The sequence below is a fragment of the Aotus nancymaae genome, unplaced genomic scaffold (assembly GCF_030222135.1).
Source record: "Aotus nancymaae isolate 86718 unplaced genomic scaffold, 86718_ANA_hifiasm-v0.15.2.pri h1tg000029l, whole genome shotgun sequence".
In the NCBI taxonomy this organism is placed as follows: Eukaryota; Metazoa; Chordata; class Mammalia; order Primates; family Aotidae; genus Aotus; species Aotus nancymaae.
The window spans coordinates 10058099-10067875 of NW_026988442.1; positions in this window are offsets into that span (position 1 = coordinate 10058099).

A 9777-nucleotide genomic window follows, 5' to 3' on the forward strand; every position below is an offset into this window, starting at 1 on the left:
TCCTTCAGTTCTGCTCTGATCTTAAATATTTCTTGTGTTCTGCTAAGTTTTGAGTTTTTTTTGATCTTGCTCCTCTAGCTCTTTCAATTTTGATAGAAAGTGGGGATTGATTTTAGATCTTTCCTTGCTTCTCATGTGGGCATTTATTGCTTATATTTTCCTCTAGAGACTGCTTTAAATGTGTCCCAGAGATTCTGGTATGTTGTGTCTTCATTCTCGTTGGTTTCAAAGAAAATCTTTATATCTGCCTTCATTTCATTGTTTATCCAGTCAACATTCAAGAGCCAGTTGTTCAGTTTCCATGAAGCTATGCGGTTCTTAGTTAGTTTCTGAATTCTGAGTTCTAACTTGATTGCACTGTGGTCTGAGAGACTGTTTGTTATGATTTCCATTCTTTTGCATTTGCTGAGGAGTGATTTACTTCTGATTATGTGGTCAATTTTAGAGTAGGTATGATGTGGTGCTGAGAAAAATGTGTATTCTGTGGAATTGGGGTGGATAGTTCTGTAAATGTCTATTAGGTTTGCTTGGTCCAGGACTGAGTTCAAGTCCTGGATATCCTTGTTAATTTTCTGTCTCGTTGATCTGTCTAGTATTGACAGTGAAGTGTTAAAGTCTCCCACTATTATTGTGTGAGAGTCTGTCTCTTTGTAAGTCATTAAGAACTTGCTTTATGTATCTGAGTGCTCCTGTATTGGGTGTGTATATATTTAGGATCGTTAGCTCTTCTTGCTGCATTGATCCTTTTACCATTATGTAATGTCCTTCTTTGTCTCTTTTGATTTTTGTAGGTTTAAATCTATTTTATCAGAGACTATGATTGCAACTCCTGCTTTTTTTTTGCTCTCCATTTGCTTGGTAAATCTTCCTCCATCCCTTTATTTTGAGCCTATGTATATCCTTGCATGTGAGATGGGTTTCCTGGATACAGCACACCAATGGGTTTTGGCTTTTTATCCAATTTGCCAGTCTGTGTCTTTTGATTAGGGTGTTTAGCCCATCTACATTTAGGGTTAATATTGTTATGTGTGAATTTGATCCTGCCATTTTGATGCTAGCTGGCTGTTTTGCCTGTTAGTTGATGCAGTTTCTTCATTGTGTTGATGCTCTTTACCATTTGGTATGTTTTTGGAGTGGCTGGTACTGGTTGTTCCTTTCTATGTTTAGTGCTTCTTTCAGGAGCTCTTGTAAAGCAGGCCTGGTGGTGATGAAATCTCTGAGTAATTGCTTGTTCATAAAGGATTTTATTTCTCCTTTACTTATGAAACTTAGTTTGGCTGGATATGAAATCCTAGGTTGAAAGTTATTTTCTTTAAGGATGTTGAATATTGGCCCCCACTCTATTCTGGCTTGTAGGGTTTCTGCTGAGAGATCTGCTGTGAGTCTGATGGGCTTCCCTTTGTGGGTGACCCAACCTTTCTCTCTGGCTGCCCTTAGCATTTTCTCCTTCATTTCAATCTGGTGAATCTAACAATTATGTGCCTTGGGGTTGCTCTTCTTGAGGAATATCTTTGTGGTGTTCTCTGTATTTCCTGGACTTGAATATTGGCCTGCCTTGCTAGGTTGGGGAAGTTTTCTTGAATAATATCCTGAAGAGTGTTTTCCATCTTGGATTCATTCTCTCTGTCACATTCAGGTACACCTATCAAACGTACATTAGGTCTTTTCACATAGTCCCATATTTCTTGGAGCCTTTGTTCATTTCTTTTTACTCTTTTTTCTCTAATCGTGCCTTCTTGTTTTATTTCATTGAGTTGATCTTCGACCTCTGATAGCCTTTCTTCTGCTTGGTCAATTCAGCTGTTGAAACTTATGTATGCTTCGCAGAGTTCTCGTGTTGTATTTTTCAGCTCCGTCAATTCATTTATGTTCCTCCCTAAGCTGTTTATTCTTGTTAGCATTTCATCAAACCTTTTTTCAAGGTTCTTAGTTTCTTTGCATTGGGTTAGAACATGTTCTTTTAGCTCAGAGAAGTTTCTTATTACCCACCTGCTGAAGCCTGTTTCTATCAATTCATCAGACTCATTCTCCATCCAGCCTCATTCCCTTGCTGGTGAGAAGTTGTGATGCCTCAGAGGAGGAGAGGCGTTCTGGTTTTGGGTGTTTTCATCCTTTTTGCGCTGGTTTCTTCCTATCTTTGTAGATTTATTTACCTGTGGTCTTTGTAGTGGTGACTTTCAAATGGGGTCTCTGAGTGGACGTCCAGTTTGTTGATGATGAAGTTATTTCTTTCTGTTTCTTAGTTTTCCTTCTAACAGTCAGGCCCCTCTACTGTAGGACTGCTGGAGGTCCACTCCAGGCCCTGCTTGCCTGGGGATCACCTGCAGCACTTGCAGGACAGTAAGGGTTGCTGCCAGTTTCTTCTTCTGCTATCTTTGTCCCTGAAGGATATCTGCCAGATGTCAGTCTGAGCTCTTATCCTTATAGTTCTTACTGTTATTAAAGAAACCAGGTCATTTGTCTTCTGAGTTTTCCCAGGCTGAGTACCTGACTACACCCTGAGCTGTCATCTAACGCGCTCCTCTTTGGTTGAAGTTTTTGTTCATTGGCCACAGTCTGGAGCCTGGTCATGCTCAGGTTTGAGATTTTACTGGTAAAACCATTGTGTGCTTCTGTGGACAGGCACATGATGTGTCTCTGTGATATTGGCAGCCACTGAGGATCATGAACATTTCTTAGTTTCATGAACTCAAAGGGGATGCAAAATGGTGGCTTTAGTTCCATCATTTCTTCTGCATTGACTAGCTGGAATAATTCCATAAAGGGAAACTTCCCCTCAACAACCTGATTACTCTGAGGGATGATCATATATTAAATGCCAGATAACACTTGACTCCATTCCCTTTATTTACCAGCTTTGAAAATAACGGGTTAGGTCTCTAGCATTCTGCAAGCATGACAAAGGAAGTGGGGCTTTTTTAGATTTCACAAATTATACAGTATTTGCCTTTCTCTTTCCAACCTATTTCACTTATCATAGTGTCCTCCAGATTCATCCATGTAGCAAATGGCAGGATTTCCTTCTTTTTTATGGCTAATGTTCCATTGTGTGTGTATTCATATGTGTGTGTGTGTGTGTGTATCACAATTTCTGTATCCATTTCTCTGTCAACAGACACTTAGGCCATTTCCATGTCTTGGCTATTATGAATAGTGCAATAAACATGGGAGTGCAGATATCTCTTAAACTTTTGGACTTTGTTTTCTTCAGATATATACCCAAAAGTTATGGTATGAAAACCTGTCTTAATAAAGCTGTCATAAAAAAAATACATGCTTACTTTTCTGTGGAGCATGTTACAAATATATACACACTAATCAAAAGAACTAGCAACAGTGTGCCTGCCCTCCTGTGGCAGCGAGGGGCCAGAACTGAGTGGCCCCTTCCCCCATTTAGACAAGGCACATACTCTCTGACTTGCCACAGATCCCACTGCTCCCTACTGCTCCACTCCATATCTGTTGCTGTTTGTCACTGCTTTTGCACTACTGCCTTTATTACAGAAGTCTGCCACCTGTGGTGATTGAGTAAGTGCACTGCCTGCTTGACTTCAAATACTCTCTACCCCTGACCAATTGTGGGATATTGGACAAGCTAATAACCATCTGTGCCTCAATGGAGGTTATGCCTCATGGGGTTATAGGAAAGATTAAACAAGCTCATTTAAGGCACCTAGAACAGTGTTTAGTATATAGGTATTAAGCCACTGTAAATAACATTCAGGGTTTCTCAAACAGCAGGTCACAACCCTTGAGCAAGTCAGGGAGTTATTTTAGTGAGGCTTTAGTCCATTGCACAGATTTAAAAACTAAGGCTGGAAAGAAAAGGGAAGGGACTTGACCAGGTAGGTCCCCACAGCTAGTCAGAGAGAGACTGTAGTGAGAGCCTTGACCTGCAGAAGGGGTGTAGTGGGGTTCCTGGGGGGCAGAGGTACTACTGGGGGTGGAAGAGGCCAAAGCCAGGTCCCCCACCTTTGTCAAATCTGACCCCCAATGCTACATGTGCCATGTTTTTTGCTAACCATGTTACTGGGAAGAAGCAAGAGAGACCAGGACTCAGCCACTGCATCTATAAATCAGGGAAGCACCCATTCCTCTGCACCCCTCCTCACCTAAAGGGGTTTCCAGGACTTAAAGCCTGACTTGAACCCAGGAACCATCTGACCTAATGAAGATGCTAGTGAAGATGCAGTGAGTTGTCAAGTTAGACAGACTTAGGTTGGAATCCCAGCCCCTCTCTTCTAGCTGTGTGACCTTGGACAATTCACCACCCCTCTCTGGATGTCAATTTTCTCTTCTACAAATTTGGTGTAATAATAGGACCTAACTCCCTTGGCTATGGTAATGATCAGAGATAATAAATGCACCACACCAACAGCATATTAGGGGCTCAGCGAATGGTAGCTTCTATTTTTTTAATTAATTCTTTTATTAATTCAACAAAGTTATTGTTCACTTACTCTGTGCCAGAGTGTTCAAGGTGCTGGAAATACAGTGATGAACCCAAAAAACAAATGGATAAACAAAGGTACACAATAGAGTCCTATACTGTGTAAACTGTGTTGTGAATTGAAAGCCAGGCAAGGGAAGAGATGGGAAAACTTTAAGCCCCTACCTCCTGGGTGTCCCCCATACCTATCCCATCTATGCCTCATAGATGCCCAGGGCCATCTGTGAAGAGGATTTTCCTCAGCTGGGAGACAGGCCGGGGCCACACAGAGGGCTCAGCTGGTTCCATGTCTCCACATCTCACCCTTCCCTCTGATTTGGTGAACAGGCAAGCCCTGAAATTGGGGCTTTTCCCAGTGGGGGTTCACAACCTTGCCCAGGCAAGGATTCAAGGGCAGGAGTGTAGTTGCCTGTCATTTATTAATCTGGAGCAGCTCCTTGCAGAGCAGGGATAACTCCTAGGCAGTGCACCCAGGGTTGGCAGAATATAGGCTATTGCAGGTGTATTTACACCCACTTATACCTACTTATGCAAATTAAGGGGTGGGTTATTCAGAAATCTCTACAAAAGTGGCAGTAACTGCCAGGTCATTGCCATGGAAAGGAGCAGCAACTTGCAGGTCATTGCCATGGCATTTGTAAACTGTCATGGCACTGGTGGGAGTGTCTTATGCTAATGAGCATCAAGGGCAACTGAAGGTGGTCTTTGGCACTACTTACTGCTTTCTACCACTTTCTTCACTTCATCCTGTTGGGAGGGTAAATAAGTATTGCCCCCTCTCCTACCTCATTCCCCCCAGAAATTAGATACTCCTCCTTGAGTTTAAGGGGGCTGCAGGAGAGTGGAGGCCCATCTTCTGTAACTGCTTCCTGCTGATGTTATGGGTGTAGGCCCTGCCTAGTGTTGGAGGAGTAAAAATCTCTGGATACCTGATCTAAGGGGCCCAATGAGAGGATAGTTTCACTCTCTGTATCAGAAGATGGGTTAGGTTGGAAGCTTTGTGCCAGCAATTGTTGTTATATGGAATTGTTGTAGTGTAGAAGACACAAACTTTACAAGGTTAGACAAGCAAGGGGCAAAAATTAGCAGTAAAAAGATAGCTATCAGAGGTTTTAGGAAGTATTAAAAAGCAGGCGAGACTTGAAAGGGCACTATTTTCTTTGTAAAAATTTATTTTTTAAAAAACTTTTTTTTTTTTGAGACAGTGTCACACTCTGTTGCTGAGGCAAGAACGTAGTGGCATAATCAGGGCTCACTGCAGCCTCCAGAGAGGGCACTTTCAATAGTGGACCAGATATAGGTGGGGTCAGTGTCCTGGTTATATTTATGTAACCGAGTGGAATTGGAATTGATCCTCAGGGAACTCTTCTTTCCAAGTTGTTTATTTGTTTATTTGTTTGTTTTTGTTTTGTTTTGTTTTGTTTTTTTGTGAGACGGAGTTTCACTCTGTCACCCAGGCTAGAGTGGTACAGTAGTGCGATCTTGGCTCACTGCAACCTCCACCTCCCAGGTTCTCCTGCCTCAGCCTCCTGAGTAGCTGGAACTACAGGTATGTGCCACCATACCCTGCTAACTTTTGTATTTTTAGTAGAGACGAGCTTCACCCTATTGCCCAGGCTGGTCTCCAACTCCTGACCTCAGGCGATCTGCCCACCTTGGCCTCCCAAAGTGCTGGGATTACATGTGCAAGCCACTGTACCTGGCCTAAAGTTTTTAATACAACTAAATCTCCTGGTTGAAGAGTGGAACTATGCTTTTCCTTTGCAGGGAAGGGCAATACTTCATATTCAGATATTTCAAAGGCCTTTTGAACCTGGCCTAAATTCCAAAGGGGGCATAGTGAGGCATGTCCATCCCCATTTCTCATCATGGCTCAAATTAGGTGTTTAGGTTTCTTACAGCAAATTAAACATTTTAGACCAGATGGGAATGTAGGTGGGCATGCTTTAAAACCCTTTTTAAGCAATAGGAAAGTCAAAAACCAAAAGCCAACCAGGCTGTGGCTCACTCCTGTAATCTCAGCATTTTGGGAGGCCAAGGCAGGAAGATCACCTGAGGTCAGGAGTTCAAGACCAGCCTGGCCAACATGGTGAAACCCCATCTCTATAAAAATACAAAAATTAGTGGGGCACAGTGGCACATGCCTGTAATCCTAGCTACTTGGGAGGCTGAGGCAGGAGAATCGCTTGAACCCAGGAAGGAGGCAGAGGTTGCAATGAGCTAAGATTGCACCATTGCACTCCAGCCTGGGCAACAAGAGTGAAACTCTGTCAAAAAAAAAAAAAAAAAAAAACTCAAAAAATTTACATATTAAGAAAATCAAGTTATACTGGAGGAAAACATTACTTTTATAGACCTGTAAGATAAAATATTTTAACATCAGGCCTATAACAACAGTTAGAACTGGAGGAGAAAAAGTTACAGAAGCTGACAAAAGCTAAAGTGAAAGTTATCACTCAAGCTTTCTTAAAGGGAAAAAAAAGCTGAAAGCAGCAAAACACAATAGTTGAGACTCTGAGATATGAATCAGAGAAGTTCCTAAAAGAAACAGCTTATAGAATTGATAAATCATTATTTTTTAAAAACTATGTTTTATTATAGAAATCATTTTTTAGAAAGACTATTATAAGCAATCCCCTATTATAGCTAGCTTAATCACACACAAAATTTTTGTCATAAATTCTCCCTCATGAACCTTACCATGATTTACACAGACCATCTATGACATGCTTAGAGTTCTGACTTGTCTTATACTACCTCTTCCTTAAATAACCAGTTGTTTTATTCTAGGACAAGAATTTACCATACAAGATTTTTCCTCATATAAAATTAATGTTTATATCCTTTCTTACTAAACATAAGGTAAGAAAGGACCTTATTACCTTTCTGTTGAGGGACAAACCTGGTGGTAGGTAATTGAATCGTGGGCGCAGCTACCTCTATGCTATTCTCATGATAGTAAATGAGTTTTCATGAGATCTGATGGTTTTATAAGGGACTTTCCCCCACTTTGCTCTGTGCTTCTCCTTGCTGCCGCCACATGAATAAAAACGTTTGCTTCCCCATTCTGCCATGATTGTAAGTTTCCTGAAGTCTCCCCAGCCCTGTGGAACTATGAGTCAATTAATTAAACCTCTTACCTTTATAAATTACCCAGGCTCAGGTATGTCTTTATTAGCAGCATGAGAATGGACTAATACAGAAACACATCAAACAAAGTGACCTATGTAACTGAATCCAAGTTATTTACAACATTGGGGTCCATTTACATGGCTAAACTTTGTTTTCCCCAATAGGTAGGGAAGACAGAGAGAGGCAGGGAAGAGGATCTTATAGACAGAAGGGGCAAACAGCATTTCTTTTTTTTTTTTTTTTTTTTTTTTTTTTGAGACGGAGTTTCGCTCTTGATACCCAGGCTGGAGCGCAATGGCGCGATCTCGGCTCACCGCAATCTCCGCCTCCTGGGTTCGGGCAATTCTCCTGCCTCAGCCTCCTGAGTAGCTGGGATTACAGGCACGCGCCACCGTGCCCAGCTAATTTTTTGTATTAGTAGAGACGGGGTTTCACCATGTTGACCAGGATGGTCTCGATCTCTTGACCTCGTGATCCACCCGCCTCGGCCTCCCAAAGTGCTGGGATTACAGGCTTGAGCCACCGCGCCCGGCCGCAAACAGCATTTCTAAAGGGAAGATCCTGTAGTTCCTGAGCCATTGGAGAACTCACCAGAAGTGGAGACGGTGAAGAAAAATATTCAGGCAGCTGCTTGTCTGCCACTGCAAGAAGCTGTCCTTTGGGTCAAGGGTTCAGGACCCCCAATAACTCCCAATAATTTTACTTAAGCAAGGCAGCTCACTGGGAGCAAGTAGAAGAAAGTTAGCTCTAGTTATTGACAAGGAGCTTTTTATGTCTCTCACCAGGGATGGTTAGGACATTCTCATTGCCAATGGCCCTCTTTCTTACAGAAGGCACACTGATTCTGACCCAGAAGCCAGTGAGTTGGGGCTGTTGTCTAGGCATCCCAGATGCCAATCTCACAACATTTCCACTGGATGGGTAACCCTGAGGTTTCAGAAGGCTTGAAGCACCCACTAATAATTATAATTTTTGGCTATTTTTGTTAATTTGTTTTATCTTCTTCTTGTTGCCATCTCTATTGTTGTAAACCCTGGTGGCCATGTTTGAGTTGGCTTAAAGAAGTTTGGTGTCCCACTGCTGCTTTTTGTAGCTTCCTCCTAATGCCAGGGGCAGATTGAGTAATAAAATGCATACCCAGGGGAGTCTGCCCTTCCAGGAAGTCTGAGTCTGCATTTCTGAGTCTCTCAGCCAAACTTCCCTGAAACAAAGTGGGGTTTACATCCTTTCCCTAAGTTGCTTCTTTACCCTTGTCATGATTAATTGGCTTAATCATGTACTTTTTTATATCTTATATTAAATGAATTGCTATGTGATTTCTGCATTCGAGATCTTGGGAGCCTCCCAGTTATCCCATTGAGGGTCCAGATCTGGAACTGCATTTCCCTCATGCAGCAACTGGCATGGCCTTGGTTATGTGTAGTCACTCCATCTACACATTCACAGGTGGCACTCAGAATCCTCTAATTCTCCTCCATGGCACAACTAATGGATGACAATACTTGCAAGTCATGCCAAGTTAGATCAAAGAACATGGTCAACTTAAACTCCTCTGTAAACTTCCTTGCATTCTCTGAAACCTGGTCAAATTTCTCCTTTTATAAAGCCAAATCAGTCATAGAAAATGGCACATGTACTCCATTAGCTACCTACTGTGATGGACACAGCTTTGACTTTAGGAGCTGATACTGGACCCCACTCCTGTCAGTACTGGTTGGGCTTACTTCCTTCAGCAGGGGGTATAGGCTGGTGCTAATTGGATAAGGGGGAGGGGTGCCCCATGACCTTGGGGTATAATCCTGCATTAGAGAACTGGTAGAAATCCCTCTCCAGAATTGGAGGATTGAGGAGATTCTGGGGCAGGCATAGGCCTTCTAGGGGAAGCAGCTAGGAGGGGTTCTCTTAGGCATGGCTTCTTGGTGCCTAGAAGTAACAGGAACCAGTAAAGGGCCATAAAATCCTGTACATAAGAGACCTGTCCTTCTTTTTTACAGTGTAAGTCCAATCGTAAAATAGTATTATGACAGAAAAGGCTGGGAACCAGTAGAGGGCCATAAAAGGCTGTACATAAGAGACCTCTCCTTTTTTACAGAATAAATCCAATTGTAATATAGTATTATGACATAAAGAACAATTTTTAGGCCAAATTTCTTGGTCTCCCAATTTGTATTGAACTCAAAACAGTGTTTTAATGG